The sequence below is a fragment of the Taudactylus pleione genome, unplaced genomic scaffold (assembly GCF_031769625.1).
Source record: "Taudactylus pleione unplaced genomic scaffold, aTauple2 ptg000205l, whole genome shotgun sequence".
Classification (NCBI taxonomy): Eukaryota; Metazoa; Chordata; class Amphibia; order Anura; family Myobatrachidae; genus Taudactylus; species Taudactylus pleione.
This window is the reverse complement of record NW_028284607.1, coordinates 6298998-6319340: the sequence shown is the minus strand read 5'-3', so window position 1 is coordinate 6319340 and position 20343 is coordinate 6298998.

Below are 20343 nucleotides of genomic sequence, written 5' to 3'. Positions count from 1 at the left end.
ATTTGCATATTCCCATGACCACCATTGGGAGAGTGGGACTGCAGCTGCATTACCAACCATCTGTGAATCAGACCCAGAGTGAGGTAAGTGTGCAACAGGTGTGCGTATGGAGGTGAGTCCACACAGCAGATTGGCTTAAACAGGGAGTTGGTTTATTAAGCAAGTAGAAAAAGGTAGTGTATGACACAGGGTTAATTAGTAGGTTCAGGCTGCAGAGATATTGTCAGTTGCAGCCTGGAGCCTATGGGGTATGCTGGGCATTGTAGTGCACCAGGTGCAGTATGCACTAGAGCATTTGTAGCATGTACACATCCATCCATGCAGGACATATAGGAGAGTAACACGCGGTGTATTGAATGTTGGAGGTCAGACCTCCAGGGAGAGCCATAGTCAGCTCTAGTGCCTGCCAGCTCTCAGGCCAGGAACAGGAGATGCGCAGAGTATTCCTCTCTATCACTTCCGCCTTCCCACGTGGTGTTATGCAAAATAACATGATAATAAAATATATCAGCATTAAAATGCATTCCAGTCTGTATTACTGCAAGAAAACATTTAAGGCAGTGGTTCCAAACTGGGTGCTAAGGCACCCTGGGGTACCATGGGACTCTTGCATGGGTGCCACAGGTTGGTGGTTCAGGATCAAATCAAATTATTTGTGGTCAAAGGATAGGCATAGCTAGTGCTGGTGGCTGCCAATCATAAAATATGTAGACAAACAGAAGCGTAATCCTGTCCACCACTACATAACTGAACTTAAGGATGACAGATATGTACTGAATTTTTTATTTTTTTCTGAGTGTAGGGAATAGCTTTTAGCCCAGGGCTTGTTGTTTTCTGGGAGGAGGGACCTCATTTTAATTACCAAGGAATTTCAGCCCTGGGCTGACCAGTTTGGATCTGGTTGCCATTATAGCAGGGGGACCCCACGCTGTGTGTCCTCCTGCTATGCTATAAGCCCCCTGGCTGGTTCACACTGGTGCTGGTTATGAGAAAATAGGGGGTGCCTACACTATTCCCCCCCCCCTATTTTACTATATTAGCCCAGGCTGAGAGGGTTTATTATGCATTTGGATTTTAAATTAAACATGTATTTTCTACTTTACATAACAAACCAGACACAGATCGGTATCATCTGTGCTGTGCTTCGTGCAAATACGCTGCTCATAGGCAGGTCTATTTTTTTAGACTATTAAGCTGTGATGTTTCTGCGACTTCTATCGGGTTCACAACCCAACAGTTTGTAAATCTGGGGTTTTTATTACTGTCTATTGAAAATAATCGATGCTTGCACCGAAGGTCTATTGATATCTAAAGACCTGAAATCTCCGATCTGCAAAATTGCCTGAAAATCTGAAAGGCCCCCCACCAAATCGATGCTTAGTAAATTTACCCCATAGTCTCTTTCACCTAACCTAATCTAACACCTTTTTGGCTGTTTCAGTATGAGTTGTGTACTCCGTCTCAGTAGTAGACAAGGCAACTGTCAGCTGCTTCCCGCTTTCCCCACTGACAGCTGCGTCTGCCATAGCAATTAGGTATCCAGTATACAGTAGGATGGCCTGCCATCATCATCTGCTACCCAATTGGCATCACAGAAAGCTTGTGATTCTAATGTCACTGTTTTCTTCTACTTTAGTTTTAGGGAACTTGTTTCTCTCAGGTATTTAAAGATGCATTTGACGGCTGTCCAGTGCTCTTTTCCTGGGTTGTTTGTATATTGATTTACTCGGCTGACTGCATGGGTTATGTCTGGTCATGTACCAATCCTTACATACATCAAATTTCCTATAGCACAATGGTTCCCAAACTGTGCGCTGTGGTACCCTGGGGTGCCTCAGGACACTTGCAGGGGTGCCTCAGGTTGGTGGTCAAGCACCAAATCAAATTCTTTATGGTCAATGTAATGTAAATATGTGGACAAGCAGAACTGCAAACCTGTCCACCACCACATAACTGAACCTAAGGATGACAGGTCAGCACAATTTATTTCACTTTACTACTTCACTACATTTTTTTCTGAATTTCTCAATAACAAACTTTTGACTTAGGGGTGCCGTGAAAAAAATGCTGATACTCTAGGGCGCCGTGATTCAAAAAAGTTTGGGAACCACTGCTCTAGCACTCTGATAAAGTATCTTTTTCATCTACTCAATTTCTGCTTTGTAGCTTTTGAAGTTTTCATTTGCTTCGATATAGCCTTGTTGATCTATAGTAATAGTCCCAATATTTAGATCCTGTATGATCCTCATACCTTATAATTGGTGTTCAGGCCTAAGTCTTTGAGCTTGAGTCTGTCACTTTGGGATCTATTCAGTATGTTAATTGTCACATGCTTTGTAGCATATAAAGTACACCTCAAGTTAATTAATCTCATTAGACCAGTGGTTCCCAAACTGTGCGCCGTGGCACCCTGGGGTGCCTCGGGACACTTGCACAGATGCCTCAGATTGGTGGTCCAACACCAAATCAAATTATTATTGGTCAATGTAATGTAAATATGTAGACAAACAGAAGCTCAAACCTGTCCAACATCACATAACTGAACCTAAGGATGACAGGTAAGCACCATATAATTCACTTTATTACTTTACTACATTTTTTCCTGAATTTCTCAATAACAAACTTTTGGCTTAGGAGTGCCGTGAAAACAATGCTGATACTCTAGGGCACAGGTTCTCAAACTCGGTCCTCAGGACCCCAAACAGTGCATGTTTTCCATGTATCCACACTGAATAAAGTGAAATAATTAGCTCCACCTGTGGACCTTTTAAAATGTGTCAGGGAGTAATAATTATACCTGTGCACCTGCTGGGTGACCTGCAAAACGTGAACTGTGTGGGGTCCTGAGGACCGAGTTTGAGAACCACTGCTCTAGGGCACCGTGATTCAAAAAAGTTTGGGAACCTCTGCATTAGACCTTTGTTTTCGTAAGACATCTGTAAAGTCATCCACATATCATGTGCAGTTGTCTTTCCATGAAAAATGGAATATAGATGCTGCTTATTGTCCCCATACCTCTATCCACATCATCGTATTATCACCAGGATTGCTAGCAACCTTCCATAAACTTTCCTGCTTTCATTGCATCTCCATAGCAAATTCTGAACCTGCTAATTTTGCAAAGCTCATGCTGATCCCTGCACTGATCCCTAAGGGGGTGATTCAGCAGAGAATGGAATAGAAAAGCCAAACACAAGCAGCTTTGCAATTCCATCCTTGCTCAGCTTATGCAGGTTGGCCGGCTTGCGGGGCCAAGATTCTGCGTCCATTAATGCAGGTCCTGGCACTGTCACTCCCAGAAAATGGGGATGACACCCCCCCATTTCTAGGAACGCAGGCCGTCCCCGCCCCATCACTGCCCTGTAAATGCCCTATGGGTGCCTGCGGTGCACTCGCAGATTTGCAACTTACATGCACTTCTGAATCAGGCCCTGAGTGCATTAGCAGTCTGGGTTATTATTATTATTATCCTTTTTTTATATGGCGCCACAAGTGTTCCGCAGCGCCTTACATAGTACATAAAACTAATAAGTGAACAAAAAAAACAAGTAACTTACAGTACAGTGAGGGACATTATACACATTGCTGCAATAGTGATTAAAACACTCACAATAAGCAGCAGGGAGTTGGCAGAGACGTGTTAGGTGCTTTTATGAGGAGTAAGGAGTAGAAGAAAGTCTAAGGAGAAGCACATGAGGGAAGAGGTCCCTGCTCGTGAGAGCTTACATTCTAAATGGGAGGGGCAGACAGACAGGCGTGACACAGAAGGGGAAGATAGGGAGGAGAGAGTAATATGTGGGTTAGGATGAGAGTTGGAAGGCCTTGATGAAGTATTGGGTCTTGAGAGCTCGTTTGAAGATATGCAGTGAGGTGGTGAGTCTGATAGGGAGAGAGTTCCAAAGGAAGGGAGCAGCATGGGAAAAATCTTGGAGGCGGGAGTGGGAGGAAGTTATGCACATTGGTGCTAGGCACGTTACTGTACTAGGCATGTTAGTAGAGACAGGTAGTATATGACACAGGGTTAATTGGTAGGTACACGCAGCAAAGATATTGTTGCAGTCTGGAGTGTATGGCGTATGCTGGGTATTATAATGCACCAGATGCAGTACGCACTGGGAACACTTGTAGTACACAAAAGTGACAGCAGGGTGCTTGCTATTCTAAGAAGAAGTTTGGGAGTCTCGTGTCTTTAGACAGCTTGGAGTACTCGAGGGCATGTGCATGTCAGAGGTCAGATCTCCGAGAAGAGCCACATTGGATCCTAGTGCCTGCCGTCTCTCAGGCCAGGAACAGAGGCTACTCAAAGTGCTCCTCTCTAACAGAGACTGGTCAAGGCACTGCTGTATTGTGGGTCTGGTGGTGATACTGCATAGTGTGGGGTTGATATACCTGATTAATGTAATTTGGAGGGGTGGTGGGGTACTACTGCAATGTTTATGAGGATTACTATATAATATGGGGGGTGGAGATTGATGTGGATGAGTTTGGGAATATTGCTGTAATGTGGAGGAGTTGGGGAATACTGCTGTAATGTGGAGGAGTTGGGGAATATTGCTGTAATGTGCAGGAGTTGGGGAATATTGCCGTAATGTGGAGGAGTTGGGGAATATCGCCGTAATGAGGAGGAGTTGGGGAATATTGCCGCTTTGTGGAGGAGTTGGAGAATGTTGCTGTAATGTGGAGGAGTTGAGAAATATTGCTGTAATGTGGAGGAGTTGGGGAATATTGATGTAATGTGGAGGAGTTGGGGAATAGTGCTGTAATGTGGAGGAGTTGGGGAATATTGATGTAATGTGGAGGAGTTGGGGAATATTGCTGTAATGTGGAGGAGTTGGGGAATGTTGCCGTAATGTGGAGGAGTTGGGGAATATTGCTGTAATGTGGGGGAGTCGGGGAATAGTGCTGTAATGTGGAGAAGTTGGGGAATATTGCTGTAATGTGGGGAAGTCGGGGAATAGTGCTGTAATGTGGAGGAGTCAGGGAAAAGTGCTGTAATGTGGAGGAGTCGGGGAATATTGCTGTAATGTGGGGGAGTCGGGGAATAGTGCTGTAATGTGGAGGAGTCGGGAATAGTGCTGTAATGTGGAGGAGTCGGGGAATAGTGCTGTAATCTGGAGGAGTCGAGGAATATTGCTGTAATGTGGAGGAGATGGGGAATATTGCTGTAATGTGGAGGAGTTGTAATGTGGAGGAGTTGGGGATTATTGCTGTTATGTGGAGGAGTTGGGGAATATTGCTGTTATGTGGAGTAGTTGGGGAGTATTGCTGCAATGTGGAGGAGTTGGGGAATACTGCTGTCATGTGGAGGAGTTGGGGAATACTGCTGTCATGTGGAGGAGTTGGGGAATATTGTTGTAATGTGGAGGAGTTGGGGAATATTGCTGTTATGTGGAGGAGTTGGGGAATATTGCTGTAATGTGGAGGAGTTGTAATGTGGAGGAGTTGGGGAATATTGTTGTAATGTGGAGGAGTTGTAATAAGGAGGAGTTGGGGAGTATTGCTGTAATGTGGCGTAGTTGGGGAGTACTGCTGTAATGTGGAGGAGTTGGGGAATACTGCTGTAATGTGGAGGACTTGGGGAATATTGCTGTAATGTGGAGGAGTTGGGGAATACTGCTGTAATGTGGAGGAGTTGGGGAAAACTGCTGTAATGTGGAGGAGTTGGGGAGTATTGCTGTAATGTGGAGGAGTTGGGGAATATTGCTGTAATGTGGAGGAGTTAGGAATAGTGCTGTAATGTGGAGCAGTTTGGGAATACTGCTGTTATGTGGAGGAGTTGGGGAATATTGCTATAACGTGGAGGAGTTGGGGAATACTGCTGTCATGTAGAGGAGTTGGGGAATACTGATGTCATGTGGAGGAGTTGGGGAATACTGATGTCATGTGGAGGAGTTGGGGAATATTGCTGTCATGTGGAGGAGTTGGGGAGTATTGCTGTAATGTGGAGGAGATGGGGAGTATTGCTGCAATGTGGAGGAGTTGGGGAATACTGCTCTAATGTGGAGGAGTTGGGGAATACTGCTGTAATGTGGAGGAGTTGGGGAATACTGCTATAATGTGGAGGAGTTGGGGAGTATTGCTGTCATGTGGAGGAGTTGGGGAATACTGCTGTCATGTGAAGGAATTGGGGAATACTGCTGTCATGTGGAGGAATTGGGGAATATTGCTGTCATGTGGAGGAGTTGGGTAATACTGCTGTCATGTGGAGGAGTTGGGGAATAGTGCTGTCATGTGGAGCAGTTTGGGAATATTTCTGTCATGTGGAGCAGTTTGGGAATATTGCTGTAATGTGGAGGAGTTGGGGAATATTGCTGTCATGTGGAGGAGTTAGGAATAGTGCTGTAATGTGGAGCAGTTTGGGAATATTGCTGTAATGTGGAGGAGTTTGGGAATAGTGCTGTAATGTGGAGGAGTTGGGGAATATTGCTGTAATGTGGAGGAGTTGGGGAATAGTGCTGTAATGTGGAGCAGTTTGGGAATATTGCTGTAATGTGGAGGAGTTTGGGAATATTGCTGTAATGTGGAGGAGTTAGGAATAGTGCTGTAATGTGGAGCAGTTTGGGAATATTGCTGTAATGTGGAGCAGTTTGGGAATATTGCTGTAATGTGGAGGAGTTGGGGAATATTGCTGTAATGTGGAGGAGTTGGGGAATAGTGCTGTAATGTGGAGGAGTTGGGGAATATTTCTGTCATGTGGAGGAGTTGGGGAATACTGCTGTAATGTGGAGGAGTTGGGAAAAAGTGCTGTAATGTGGAGGAGTTGGGGAGTATTGCTGTAATGTGGAGGAGTTGGGGAATATTGCTGTAATGTGGAGGAGTTAGGAATAGTGCTGTAATGTGGAGCAGTTTGGGAATACTGCTGTTATGTGGAGGAGTTGGGGAATATTGCTATAACGTGGAGGAGTTGGGGAATACTGCTGTCATGTAGAGGAGTTGGGGAATACTGATGTCATGTGGAGGAGTTGGGGAATACTGATGTCATGTGGAGGAGTTGGGGAATATTGCTGTCATGTGGAGGAGTTGGGGAGTATTGCTGTAATGTGGAGGAGATGGGGAGTATTGCTGCAATGTGGAGGAGTTGGGGAATACTGCTCTAATGTGGAGGAGTTGGGGAATACTGCTGTAATGTGGAGGAGTTGGGGAATACTGCTGTAATGTGGAGGAGTTGGGGAGTATTGCTGTAATGTGGAGGAGTTGGGGAATACTGCTGTCATGTGAAGGAATTGGGGAATACTGCTGTCATGTGGAGGAATTGGGGAATATTGCTGTCATGTGGAGGAGTTGGGTAATACTGCTGTCATGTGGAGGAGTTGGGGAATAGTGCTGTCATGTGGAGCAGTTTGGGAATATTGCTATCATGTGGAGCAGTTTGGGAATATTGCTGTAATGTGGAGGAGTTGGGGAATATTGCTGTAATGTGGAGGAGTTGGGGAATATTGCTGTAATGTGGAGCAGTTTGGGAATATTGCTGTCATGTGGAGCAGTTTGGGAATATTGCTGTAATGTGGAGGAGTTGGGGAATATTGCTGTAATGTGGAGGAGCTAGGAATAGTGCTGTAATGTGGAGCAGTTTGGGAATATTGCTGTAATGTGGAGCAGTTTGGGAATATTGCTGTAATGTGGAGGAGTTGGGGTGTATTGCTGTAATGTGGAGGAGTTTGGGAATAGTGCTGTAATGTGGAGGAGTTGGGGAATATTGCTGTAATGTGGAGGAGTTGGGGAATAGTGCTGTAATGTGGAGCAGTTTGGGAATATTGCAGTAATGTGGAGGAGTTTGGGAATATTGCTGTAATGTGGAGGAGTTAGGAATAGTGCTGTAATGTGGAGCAGTTTGGGAATAGTGCTGTAATGTGGAGCAGTTTGGGAATATTGCTGTAATGTGGAGGAGTTGGGGAATATTGCTGTAATGTGGAGGAGTTGGGGAATAGTGCTGTCAGGTGGAGGAGTTGAGGAATATTTCTCTCATGTGGAGGAGTTGGGGAATATTGCTGTCATGGAGGAGTGGGGAATAGTGCTGTCATGTGGAGGAGTTGGGGAATATTGCTGTTATGTGGAGTAGTTGGGGAGTATTGCTGTAATATGGCGTAGTTGGGGCGTATTGCTGTAATGTGGAGGAGTTGGGGAATACTGCTGTAATGTGGAGGACTTGGGGAATATTGCTGTAATGTGGAGGAGTTGGGGAATACTGCTGTTATGTGGAGGAGTTTTGGAATATTGCTGTAATGTGGCGGACTTTGGTAATATTGCTGTCATGTGGAGGAGTTGGGGAATACTGCTGTGATGTGGAGGAGTTGGGGAATACTGCTGTGATGTGGAGGAGTTGGGGAATATTGCTGTAATGTGGAGGAGTTGGGGAGTATTGCTGTAATGTGGAGGAGATGGGGAGTATTGCTGTAATGTGGAGGAGTTGGGGAATACTGCTCTAATGTGGAGGAGTTGGGGAATACTGCTGTAATGTGGAGGAGTTGGGGAATACTGCTGTAATGTGGAGGAGTTGAGGAGTATTGCTGTAATGTGGAGGAGTTGGGGAATACTGCTGTAATGTGGAGGAATTGGGGAATACTGCTGTAATGTGGAGGAGTTGGGGAATACTGCTGTAATGTGGAAGAGTTGGGGAATATTGCTGTAACGTGGAGGAGTTGGGGAATATTGCTGTCATCTGGAGGAGTTGGGGAATAGTGCTGTCATGTGGAGCAGTTTGGGAATATTACTGTCATGTGGAGCAGTTTGAGAATATTGCTGTAATGTGGAGGAGTTCGGGAGTATTGCTGTAATGTGGAGGAGTTGGGGAATACTGCTGTAATGTGGAGGAGTTGGGGAACATTGCTGTTACGTGGAGAAGTTGGGGAATATTGCTGTCATCTGGAGGAGTTGGGGAATAGTGCTGTAATGTGGAGCAGTTTGGGAATATTGCTGTCTTGTGGAGCAGTTTGGGAATATTGCTGTACTGTGGAGGAGTTAGGAATAGTGCTGTAATGTGGAGCAGTTTGGGAATATTGCCATCATGTGGAGCAGTTTGGGAATATTGCGGTAATGTGGAGGAGTTGGGGAATATTGCTGTAATGTGGAGGAGTTGGGGAGTATTTCTGTAATGTGGAGGAGTTGGGGAATACTGCTGTAATGTGGAGAAGTTGGGGAATATTGCTGTCATGTGGAGCAGTTTGGGAATATTGCTGTAATGTGGAGGAGTTGGGGAATATTGCTGTAATGTGGAGGAGTTGGGGAATACTGCTGTAATGTGGAGGAGTTGGGGAATACTGCTGTAATGTGGAGGAGTTGGGGAATATTTCTGTAATGTGGAGGAGTTTGGGAATATTGCTGTCATGTGGAGCAGTTTGGGAATATTGCTGTAATGTGGAGGAGTTGGGGTGTATTGCTGTAATGTGGAGGAGTTTGGGAATAGTGCTGTAATGTGGAGGAGTTTGGGAATAGTGCTGTAATGTGGAGGAGTTTGGGAATATTGCTGTAATGTGGAGGAGTTAGGAATAGTGCTGTAATGTGGAGCAGTTTGGGAATAGTGCTGTAATGTGGAGCAGTTTGGGAATAGTGCTGTAATGTGGAGGAGTTGGGGAATAGTGCTATAATGTGGAGGAGTTGGGGAATAGTGCTGTCATGTGAAGGAGTTGGGGAATATTTCTGTCATGTGGAGGAGTTGGGGAATATTGCTGTCGTGGAGGAGTTGGGGAATATTGCTGTCGTGGAGGAGTTGGGGAATAGCGCTGTCATGTGGAGGAGTTGGGGAATATTGCTGTTATGTGGAGTAGTTGGGGAGTATTGCTGTAATATGGCGTAGTTGGGGCGTATTGCTGTAATGTGGAGGAGTTGGGGAATACTGCTGTAATGTGGAGGACTTGGGGAATACTGCTGTAATGTGGAGGAGTTGGGGATTACTGCTGTTATGTGGAGGAGTTTTGGAATATTGCTGTAATGTGGAGGACTTGGGTAATATTGCTGTCATGTGGAGGAGTTGGGGAATACTGCTGTGATGTGGAGGAGTTGGGGAATACTGCTGTGATGTGGAGGAGTTGGGGAATATTGCTGTAATGTGGAGGAGTTGGGGAGTATTGCTGTAATGTGGAGGAGATGGGGAGTATTGCTGCAATGTGGAGGAGTTGGGGAATACTGCTGTAATGTGGAGGAATTGGGGAATACTGCTGTAATGTGGAGGAGTTGGGGAATACTGCTGTAATGTGGAAGAGTTGGGGAATATTGCTGTAACGTGGAGGAGTTGGGGAATATTGCTGTCATCTGGAGGAGTTGGGGAATAGTGCTGTTATGTGGAGCAGTTTGGGAATATTACTGTCATGTTGGAGCAGTTTGGGAATATTGCTGTAATGTGGAGGAGTTGGGGAGTATTGCTGTAATGTGGAGGAGTTGGGGAATACTGCTGTAATGTGGAGGAGTTGGGGAATATTGCTGTTACATGGAGAAGTTGGGGAATATTGCTGTCATCTGGAGGAGTTGGGGAATAATGCTGTAATGTGGAGCAGTTTGGGAATATTGCTGTCTTGTGGAGCAGTTTGGGAATATTGCTGTACTGTGGAGGAGTTAGGAATAGTGCTGTAATGTGGAGCAGTTTGGGAATATTGCCATCATGTGGAGCAGTTTGGGAATATTGCGGTAATGTGGAGGAGTTGGGGAATATTGCTGTAATGTGGAGGAGTTGGGGAGTATTTCTGTAATGTAGAGGAGTTGGGGAATACTGCTGTCATGTGGAGAAGTTGGGGAATATTGCTGTCATGTGGAGCAGTTTGGGAATATTGCTGTAATGTGGAGGAGTTGGGGAATATTGCTGTAATGTGGAGGAGTTGGGGAATACTGCTGTAATGTGGAGGAGTTGGGGAATACTGTTGTAATGTGGAGGAGTTGGGGAATACTGCTGTAATGTGGAGGAGTTTGGGAATACTGCTGTAATGTGGAGGAGTTTGGGAATATTGCTGTCATGTGGAGCAGTTTGGGAATATTGCTGTAATGTGGAGGAGTTGGGGTGTATTGCTGTAATGTGGAGGAGTTTGGGAATAGTGCTGTAATGTGCAGGAGTTGGGGAATATTGCTGTAATGTGGAGGAGTTGGGGAATATTGCTGTAATGTGGAGGAGATGGGGAGTATTGCTGTAATGTGGAGGAGTTGGGGAATACTGCTCTAATGTGGAGGAGTTGGGGAATACTGCTGTAATGTGGAGGAGTTGGGGAATACTGCTGTAATGTGGAGGAGTTGAGGAGTATTGCTGTAATGTGGAGGAGTTGGGGAATACTGCTGTAATGTGGAGGAATTGGGGAATACTGCTGTAATGTGGAGGAGTTGGGGAATACTGCTGTAATGTGGAAGAGTTGGGGAATATTGCTGTAACGTGGAGGAGTTGGGGAATATTGCTGTCATCTGGAGGAGTTGGGGAATAGTGCTGTCATGTGGAGCAGTTTGGGAATATTACTGTCATGTGGAGCAGTTTGGGAATATTGCTGTAATGTGGAGGAGTTGGGGAGTATTGCTGTAATGTGGAGGAGTTGGGGAATACTGCTGTAATGTGGAGGATTTGGGGAATATTGCTGTTACGTGGAGAAATTGGGGAATATTGCTGTCATCTGGAGGAGTTGGGGAATAGTGCTGTAATGTGGAGCAGTTTGGGAATATTGCTGTCTGGTGGAGCAGTTTGGGAATATTGCTGTACTGTGGAGGAGTTAGGAATAGTGCTGTAATGTGGAGCAGTTTGGGAATATTGCCATCATGTGGAGCAGTTTGGGAATATTGCGGTAATGTGGAGGAGTTGGGGAATATTGCTGTAATGTGGAGGAGTTGGGGAGTATTTCTGTAATGTGGAGGAGTTGGGGAATACTGCTGTAATGTGGAGAAGTTGGGGAATATTGCTGTCATGTGGAGCAGTTTGGGAATATTGCTGTAATGTGGAGGAGTTGGGGAATATTGCTGTAATGTGGAGGAGTTGGGGAATACTGCTGTAATGTGGAGGAGTTGGGGAATACTGTTGTAATGTGGAGGAGTTTGGGAATACTGCTGTAATGTGGAGGAGTTGGGGAATATTTCTGTAATGTGGAGGAGTTTGGGAATATTGCGGTAATGTGGAGGAGTTGGGGAATATTTCTGTCATGTGGAGCAGTTTGGGAATATTGCGGTAATGTGGAGGAGTTGGGGAGTATTGCTGTAATGTGGAGGAGTTGGGGAATACTGCTGTAATGTGGAGGAGTTGGGGAATATTGCTGTTACGTAGAGAAGTTGGGGAATATTGCTGTCATCTGGAGGAGTTGGGGAATAGTGCTGTAATGTGGAGCAGTTTGGGAATATTGCTGTCTTGTGGAGCAGTTTGGGAATATTGCTGTACTGTGGAGGAGTTAGGAATAGTGCTGTAATGTGGAGCAGTTTGGGAATATTGCCATCATGTGGAGCAGTTTGGGAATATTGCGGTAATGTGGAGGAGTTGGGGAATATTTCTGTAATGTGGAGGAGTTGGGGAGTATTTCTGTAATGTGGAGGAGTTGGGGAATACTGCTGTAATGTGGAGAAGTTGGGGAATATTGCTGTCATGTGGAGCAGTTTGGGAATATTGCTGTAATGTGGAGGAGTTGGGGAATATTGCTGTAATGTGGAGGAGTTGGGAATAGTGCTGTAATGTGGAGGAGTTAGGAATAGTGGTGTCATGTGTAGCAGTTTGGGAATATTGCTGTCATGTGGAGCAGTTTGGGAATATTTCTGTAATGTGGAAGAGTTGGGGAATATTGCTGTCATGTGGAGGAGTTAGGAATAGTGCTGTCATGTGGAGCAGTTTGGGAATATTGCTGTCATGTGGAGCAGTTTGGGAATATTGCTGTAATGTGGAGGAGTTGGGGAATATTGCTGTAATGTGGAGGAGTTAGGAATAGTGCTGTAATGTGGAGCAGTTTGGGAATATTGCTGTCATGTGGAGCAGTTTGGGAATATTGCTGTCATGTGGAGCAGTTTGGGAATATTGCTGTCATGTGGAGGAGTTGGGGAATAGTGCTGTAATGTGGAGCAGTTTGGGAATATTGCTGTAATGTGGAGGAGTTTGGGAATATTGCTGTAATGTGGAGGAGTTAGGAATAGTGCTGTAATGTGGAGCAGTTTGGGAATATTGCTGTAATGTGGAGGAGTTGGGGAATATTGCTGTAATGTGGAGGAGTTGGGGAATAGTGCTGTAATGTGGAGGAGTTGGGGAATATTTCTGTCATGTGGAGGAGTTGGGGAATATTTCTGTAATGTGGAGGAGTTGGGGAATACTGCTGTAATGTGGAGGAGTTGGGAAAAAGTGCTGTAATGTGGAGGAGTTGGGGAGTATTGCTGTAATGTGGAGGAGTTGGGGAATATTGCTGTAATGTGGAGGAGTTAGGAATAGTGCTGTAATGTGGAGCAGTTTGGGAATACTGCTGTTATGTGGAGGAGTTGGGGAATATTGCTATAACGTGGAGGAGTTGGGGAATACTGCTGTCATGTAGAGGAGTTGGGGAATACTGATGTCATGTGGAGGAGTTGGGGAATACTGATGTCATATGGAGGAGTTGGGGAATATTGCTGTCATGTGGAGGAGTTGGGGAGTATTGCTGTAATGTGGAGGAGATGGGGAGTATTGCTGCAATGTGGAGGAGTTGGGGAATACTGCTCTAATGTGGAGGAGTTGGGGAATACTGCTGTAATGTGGAGGAGTTGGGGAATACTGCTGTAATGTGGAGGAGTTGGGGAGTATTGCTGTAATGTGGAGGAGTTGGGGAATACTGCTGTCATGTGAAGGAATTGGGGAATACTGCTGTCATGTGGAGGAATTGGGGAATATTGCTGTCATGTGGAGGAGTTGGGTAATACTGCTGTCATGTGGAGGAGTTGGGGAATAGTGCTGTCATGTGGAGCAGTTTGGGAATATTGCTATCATGTGGAGCAGTTTGGGAATATTGCTGTAATGTGGAAAAGTTGGGGAATATTGCTGTAATGTGGAGGAGTTGGGGAATATTGCTGTAATGTGGAGCAGTTTGGGAATATTGCTGTCATGTGGAGCAGTTTGGGAATATTGCTGTAATGTGGAGGAGTTGGGGAATATTGCTGTAATGTGGAGGAGCTAGGAATAGTGCTGTAATGTGGAGCAGTTTGGGAATATTGCTGTAATGTGGAGCAGTTTGGGAATATTGCTGTAATGTGGAGGAGTTGGGGTGTATTGCTGTAATGTGGAGGAGTTTGGGAATAGTGCTGTAATGTGGAGGAGTTGGGGAATATTGCTGTAATGTGGAGGAGTTGGGGAATAGTGCTGTAATGTGGAGCAGTTTGGGAATATTGCTGTAATGTGGAGGAGTTTGGGAATATTGCTGTAATGTGGAGGAGTTAGGAATAGTGCTGTAATGTGGAGCAGTTTGGGAATAGTGCTGTAATGTGAAGCAGTTTGGGAATATTGCTGTAATGTGGAGGAGTTGGGGAATATTGCTGTAATGTGGAGGAGTTGGGGAATAGTGCTGTCAGGTGGAGGAGTTGAGGAATATTTCTCTCATGTGGAGGAGTTGGGGAATATTGCTGTCGTGGAGGACTTGGGTAATATTGCTGTCATGTGGAGGAGTTGGGGAATACTGCTGTGATGTGGAGGAGTTGGGGAATACTGCTGTGATGTGGAGGAGTTGGGGAATATTGCTGTAATGTGGAGGAGTTGGGGAGTATTGCTGTAATGTGGAGGAGATGGGGAGTATTGCTGTAATGTGGAGGAGTTGGGGAATACTGCTCTAATGTGGAGGAGTTGGGGAATACTGCTGTAATGTGGAGGAGTTGGGGAATACTGCTGTAATGTGGAGGAGTTGAGGAGTATTGCTGTAATGTGGAGGAGTTGGGGAATACTGCTGTAATGTGGAGGAATTGGGGAATACTGCTGTAATGTGGAGGAGTTGGGGAATACTGCTGTAATGTGGAAGAGTTGGGGAATATTGCTGTAACGTGGAGGAGTTGGGGAATATTGCTGTCATCTGGAGGAGTTGGGGAATAGTGCTGTCATGTGGAGCAGTTGGGGAATATTACTGTCATGTGGAGCAGTTTGAGAATATTGCTGTAATGTGGAGGAGTTCGGGAGTATTGCTGTAATGTGGAGGAGTTGGGGAATACTGCTGTAATGTGGAGGAGTTGGGGAACATTGCTGTTACGTGGAGAAGTTGGGGAATATTGCTGTCATCTGGAGGAGTTGGGGAATAGTGCTGTAATGTGGAGCAGTTTGGGAATATTGCTGTCTTGTGGAGCAGTTTGGGAATATTGCTGTACTGTGGAGGAGTTAGGAATAGTGCTGTAATGTGGAGCAGTTTGGGAATATTGCCATCATGTGGAGCAGTTTGGGAATATTGCGGTAATGTGGAGGAGTTGGGGAATATTGCTGTAATGTGGAGGAGTTGGGGAGTATTTCTGTAATGTGGAGGAGTTGGGGAATACTGCTGTAATGTGGAGAAGTTGGGGAATATTGCTGTCATGTGGAGCAGTTTGGGAATATTGCTGTAATGTGGAGGAGTTGGGGAATATTGCTGTAATGTGGAGGAGTTGGGGAATACTGCTGTAATGTGGAGGAGTTGGGGAATACTGCTGTAATGTGGAGGAGTTGGGGAATATTTCTGTAATGTGGAGGAGTTTGGGAATATTGCTGTCATGTGGAGCAGTTTGGGAATATTGCTGTAATGTGGAGGAGTTGGGGTGTATTGCTGTAATGTGGAGGAGTTTGGGAATAGTGCTGTAATGTGGAGGAGTTTGGGAATAGTGCTGTAATGTGGAGGAGTTTGGGAATATTGCTGTAATGTGGAGGAGTTAGGAATAGTGCTGTAATGTGGAGCAGTTTGGGAATAGTGCTGTAATGTGGAGCAGTTTGGGAATAGTGCTGTAATGTGGAGGAGTTGGGGAATAGTGCTGTAATGTGGAGGAGTTGGGGAATAGTGCTGTCATGTGAAGGAGTTGGGGAATATTTCTGTCATGTGGAGGAGTTGGGGAATATTGCTGTCGTGGAGGAGTTGGGGAATAGTGCTGTCATGTGGAGGAGTTGGGGAATATTGCTGTTATGTGGAGTAGTTGGGGAGTATTGCTGTAATATGGCGTAGTTGGGGCGTATTGCTGTAATGTGGAGGAGTTGGGGAATACTACTGTAATGTGGAGGACTTGGGGAATATTGCTGTAATGTGGAGGAGTTGGGGAATACTGCTGTTATGTGGAGGAGTTTTGGAATATTGCTGTAATGTGGAGGACTTGGGTAATATTGCTGTCATGTGGAGGAGTTGGGGAATACTGCTGTGATGTGGAGGAGTTGGGGAATACTGCTGTGATGTGGAGGAGTTGGGGAATATTGCTGTAATGTGGAGGAGTTGGGGAGTATTGCTGTAATGTGGAGGAGATGGGGAGTATTGCTGTAATGTGGAGGAGTTGGGGAATACTGCTCTAATGTGGAGGAGTTGGGGAATACTGCTGTAATGTGGAAGAGTTGGGGAATACTGCTGTAATGTGGAGGAGTTGAGGAGTATTGCTGTAATGTGGAGGAGTTGGGGAATACTGCTGTAATGTGGAGGAATTGGGGAATACTGCTGTAATGTGGAGGAGTTGGGGAATACTGCTGTAATGTGGAAGAGTTGGGGAATATTGCTGTAACGTGGAGGAGTTGGGGAATATTGCTGTCATCTGGAGGAGTTGGGGAATAGTGCTGTCATGTGGAGCAGTTTGGGAATATTACTGTCATGTGGAGCAGTTTGGGAATATTGCTGTAATGTGGAGGAGTTGGGGAATATTGCTGTAATGTGGAGGAGTTGGGGAATATTGCTGTAATGTGGAGCAGTTTGGGAATATTGCTGTCATGTGGAGCAGTTTGGGAATATTGCTGTAATGTGGAGGAGTTGGGGAATATTGCTGTAATGTGGAGGAGCTAGGAATAGTGCTGTAATGTGGAGCAGTTTGGGAATATTGCTGTAATGTGGAGCAGTTTGGGAATATTGCTGTAATGTGGAGGAGTTGGGGTGTATTGCTGTAATGTGGAGGAGTTTGGGAATAGTGCTGTAATGTGGAGGAGTTGGGGAATATTGCTGTAATGTGGAGGAGTTGGGGAATAGTGCTGTAATGTGGAGCAGTTTGGGAATATTGCTGTAATGTGGAGGAGTTTGGGAATATTGCTGTAATGTGGAGGAGTTAGGAATAGTGCTGTAATGTGGAGCAGTTTGGGAATAGTGCTGTAATGTGGAGCAGTTTGGGAATAGTGCTGTAATGTGGAGGAGTTGGGGAATATTGCTTTAATGTGGAGGAGTTGGGGAATAGTGCTGTCATGTGGAGGAGTTGGGGAATATTTCTCTCATGTGGAGGAGTTGGGGAATATTGCTGTCGTGGAGGAGTTGGGGAATAGCGCTGTCATGTGGAGGAGTTGGGGAATATTGCTGTTATGTGGAGTAGTTGGGGAGTATTGCTGTAATATGGCGTAGTTGGGGCGTATTGCTGTAATGTGGAGGAGTTGGGGAATACTGCTGTAATGTGGAGGACTTGGGGAATACTGCTGTAATGTGGAGGAGTTGGGGAATACTGCTGTTATGTGGAGGAGTTTTGGAATATTGCTGTAATGTGGAGGACTTGGGTAATATTGCTGTCATGTGGAGGAGTTGGGGAATACTGCTGTGATGTGGAGGAGTTGGGGAATACTGCTGTGATGTGGAGGAGTTGGGGAATATTGCTGTAATGTGGAGGAGTTGGGGAGTATTGCTGTAATGTGGAGGAGATGGGGAGTATTGCTGCAATGTGGAGGAGTTGGGGAATACTGCTGTAATGTGGAGGAATTGGGGAATACTGCTGTAATGTGGAGGAGTTGGGGAATACTGCTGTAATGTGGAAGAGTTGGGGAATATTGCTGTAACGTGGAGGAGTTGGGGAATATTGCTGTCATCTGGAGGAGTTGGGGAATAGTGCTGTCATGTGGAGCAGTTTGGGAATATTACTGTCATGTGGAGCAGTTTGGGAATATTGCTGTAATGTGGAGGAGTTGGGGAGTATTGCTGTAATGTGGAGGAGTTGGGGAATACTGCTGTAATGTGGAGGAGTTGGGGAATATTGCTGTTACGTGGAGAAGTTGGGGAATATTGCTGTCATCTGGAGGAGTTGGGGAATAGTGCTGTAATGTGGAGCAGTTTGGGAATATTGCTGTCTTGTGGAGCAGTTTGGGAATATTGCTGTACTGTGGAGGAGTTAGGAATAGTGCTGTAATGTGGAGCAGTTTGGGAATATTGCCATCATGTGGAGCAGTTTGGGAATATTGCGGTAATGTGGAGGAGTTGGGGAATATTGCTGTAATGTGGAGGAGTTGGGGAGTATTTCTGTAATCTGGAGGAGTTGGGGAATACTGCTGTCATGTGGAGAAGTTGGGGAATATTGCTGTCATGTGGAGCAGTTTTTGAATATTGCTGTAATGTGGAGGAGTTGGGGAATATTGCTGTAATGTGGAGGAGTTGGGGAATACTGCTGTAATGTGGAGGAGTTGGGGAATACTGTTGTAATGTGGAGGAGTTGGGGAATACTGCTGTAATGTGGAGGAGTTTGGGAATACTGCTGTAATGTGGAGGAGTTTGGGAATATTGCTGTCATGTGGAGCAGTTTGGGAATGTTGCTGTAATGTGGAGGAGTTGGGGTGTATTGCTGTAATGTGGAGGAGTTTGGGAATAGTGCTGTAATGTGGAGGAGTTGGGGAATATTGCTGTAATGTGGAGGAGTTGGGGAATATTGCTGTAATGTGGAGGAGATGGGGAGTATTGCTGTAATGTGGAGGAGTTGGGGAATACTGCTCTAATGTGGAGGAGTTGGGGAATACTGCTGTAATGTGGAGGAGTTGGGGAATACTGCTGTAATGTGGAGGAGTTGAGGAGTATTGCTGTAATGTGGAGGAGTTGGGGAATACTGCTGTAATGTGGAGGAATTGGGGAATACTGCTGTCATGTGGAGGAGTTGGGGAATACTGCTGTAATGTGGAAGAGTTGGGGAATATTGCTGTAACGTGGAGGAGTTGGGGAATATTGCTGTCATCTGGAGGAGTTGGGGAATAGTGCTGTCATGTGGAGCAGTTTGGGAATATTACTGTCATGTGGAGCAGTTTGGGAATATTGCTGTAATGTGGAGGAGTTGGGGAGTATTGCTGTAATGTGGAGGAGTTGGGGAATACTGCTGTAATGTGGAGGAGTTGGGGAATATTGCTGTTACGTGGAGAATTTGGGGAATATTGCTGTCATCTGGAGGAGTTGGGGAATAGTGCTGTAATGTGGAGCAGTTTGGGAATATTGCTGTCTGGTGGAGCAGTTTGGGAATATTGCTGTACTGTGGAGGAGTTAGGAATAGTGCTGTAATGTGGAGCAGTTTGGGAATATTGCCATCATGTGGAGCAGTTTGGGAATATTGCGGTAATGTGGAGGAGTTGGGGAATATTGCTGTAATGTGGAGGAGTTGGGGAATACTGCTGTAATGTGGAGGAGTTGGGGAATACTGTTGTAATGTGGAGGAGTTTGGGAATACTGCTGTAATGTGGAGGAGTTGGGGAATATTTCTGTAATGTGGAGGAGTTTGGGAATATTGCGGTAATGTGGAGGAGTTGGGGAATATTTCTGTCATGTGGAGCAGTTTGGGAATATTGCGGTAATGTGGAGGAGTTGGGGAGTATTGCTGTAATGTGGAGGAGTTGGGGAATACTGCTGTAATGTGGAGGAGTTGGGGAATATTGCTGTTACGTAGAGAAGTTGGGGAATATTGCTGTCATCTGGAGGAGTTGGGGAATAGTGCTGTAATGTGGAGCAGTTTGGGAATATTGCTGTCTTGTGGAGCAGTTTGGGAATATTGCTGTACTGTGGAGGAGTTAGGAATAGTGCTGTAATGTGGAGCAGTTTGGGAATATTGCCATCATGTGGAGCAGTTTGGGAATATTGCGGTAATGTGGAGGAGTTGGGGAATATTTCTGTAATGTGGAGGAGTTGGGGAGTATTTCTGTAATGTGGAGGAGTTGGGGAATACTGCTGTAATGTGGAGAAGTTGGGGAATATTGCTGTCATGTGGAGCAGTTTGGGAATATTGCTGTAATGTGGAGGAGTTGGGGAATATTGCTGTAATGTGGAGGAGTTGGGAATAGTGCTGTAATGTGGAGGAGTTAGGAATAGTGGTGTCATGTGGAGCAGTTTGGGAATATTGCTGTCATGTGGAGCAGTTTGGGAATATTTCTGTAATGTGGAAGAGTTGGGGAATATTGCTGTCATGTGGAGGAGTTAGGAATAGTGCTGTCATGTGGAGCAGTTTGGGAATATTGCTGTCATGTGGAGCAGTTTGGGAATATTGCTGTAATGTGGAGGAGTTGGGGAATATTGCTGTAAT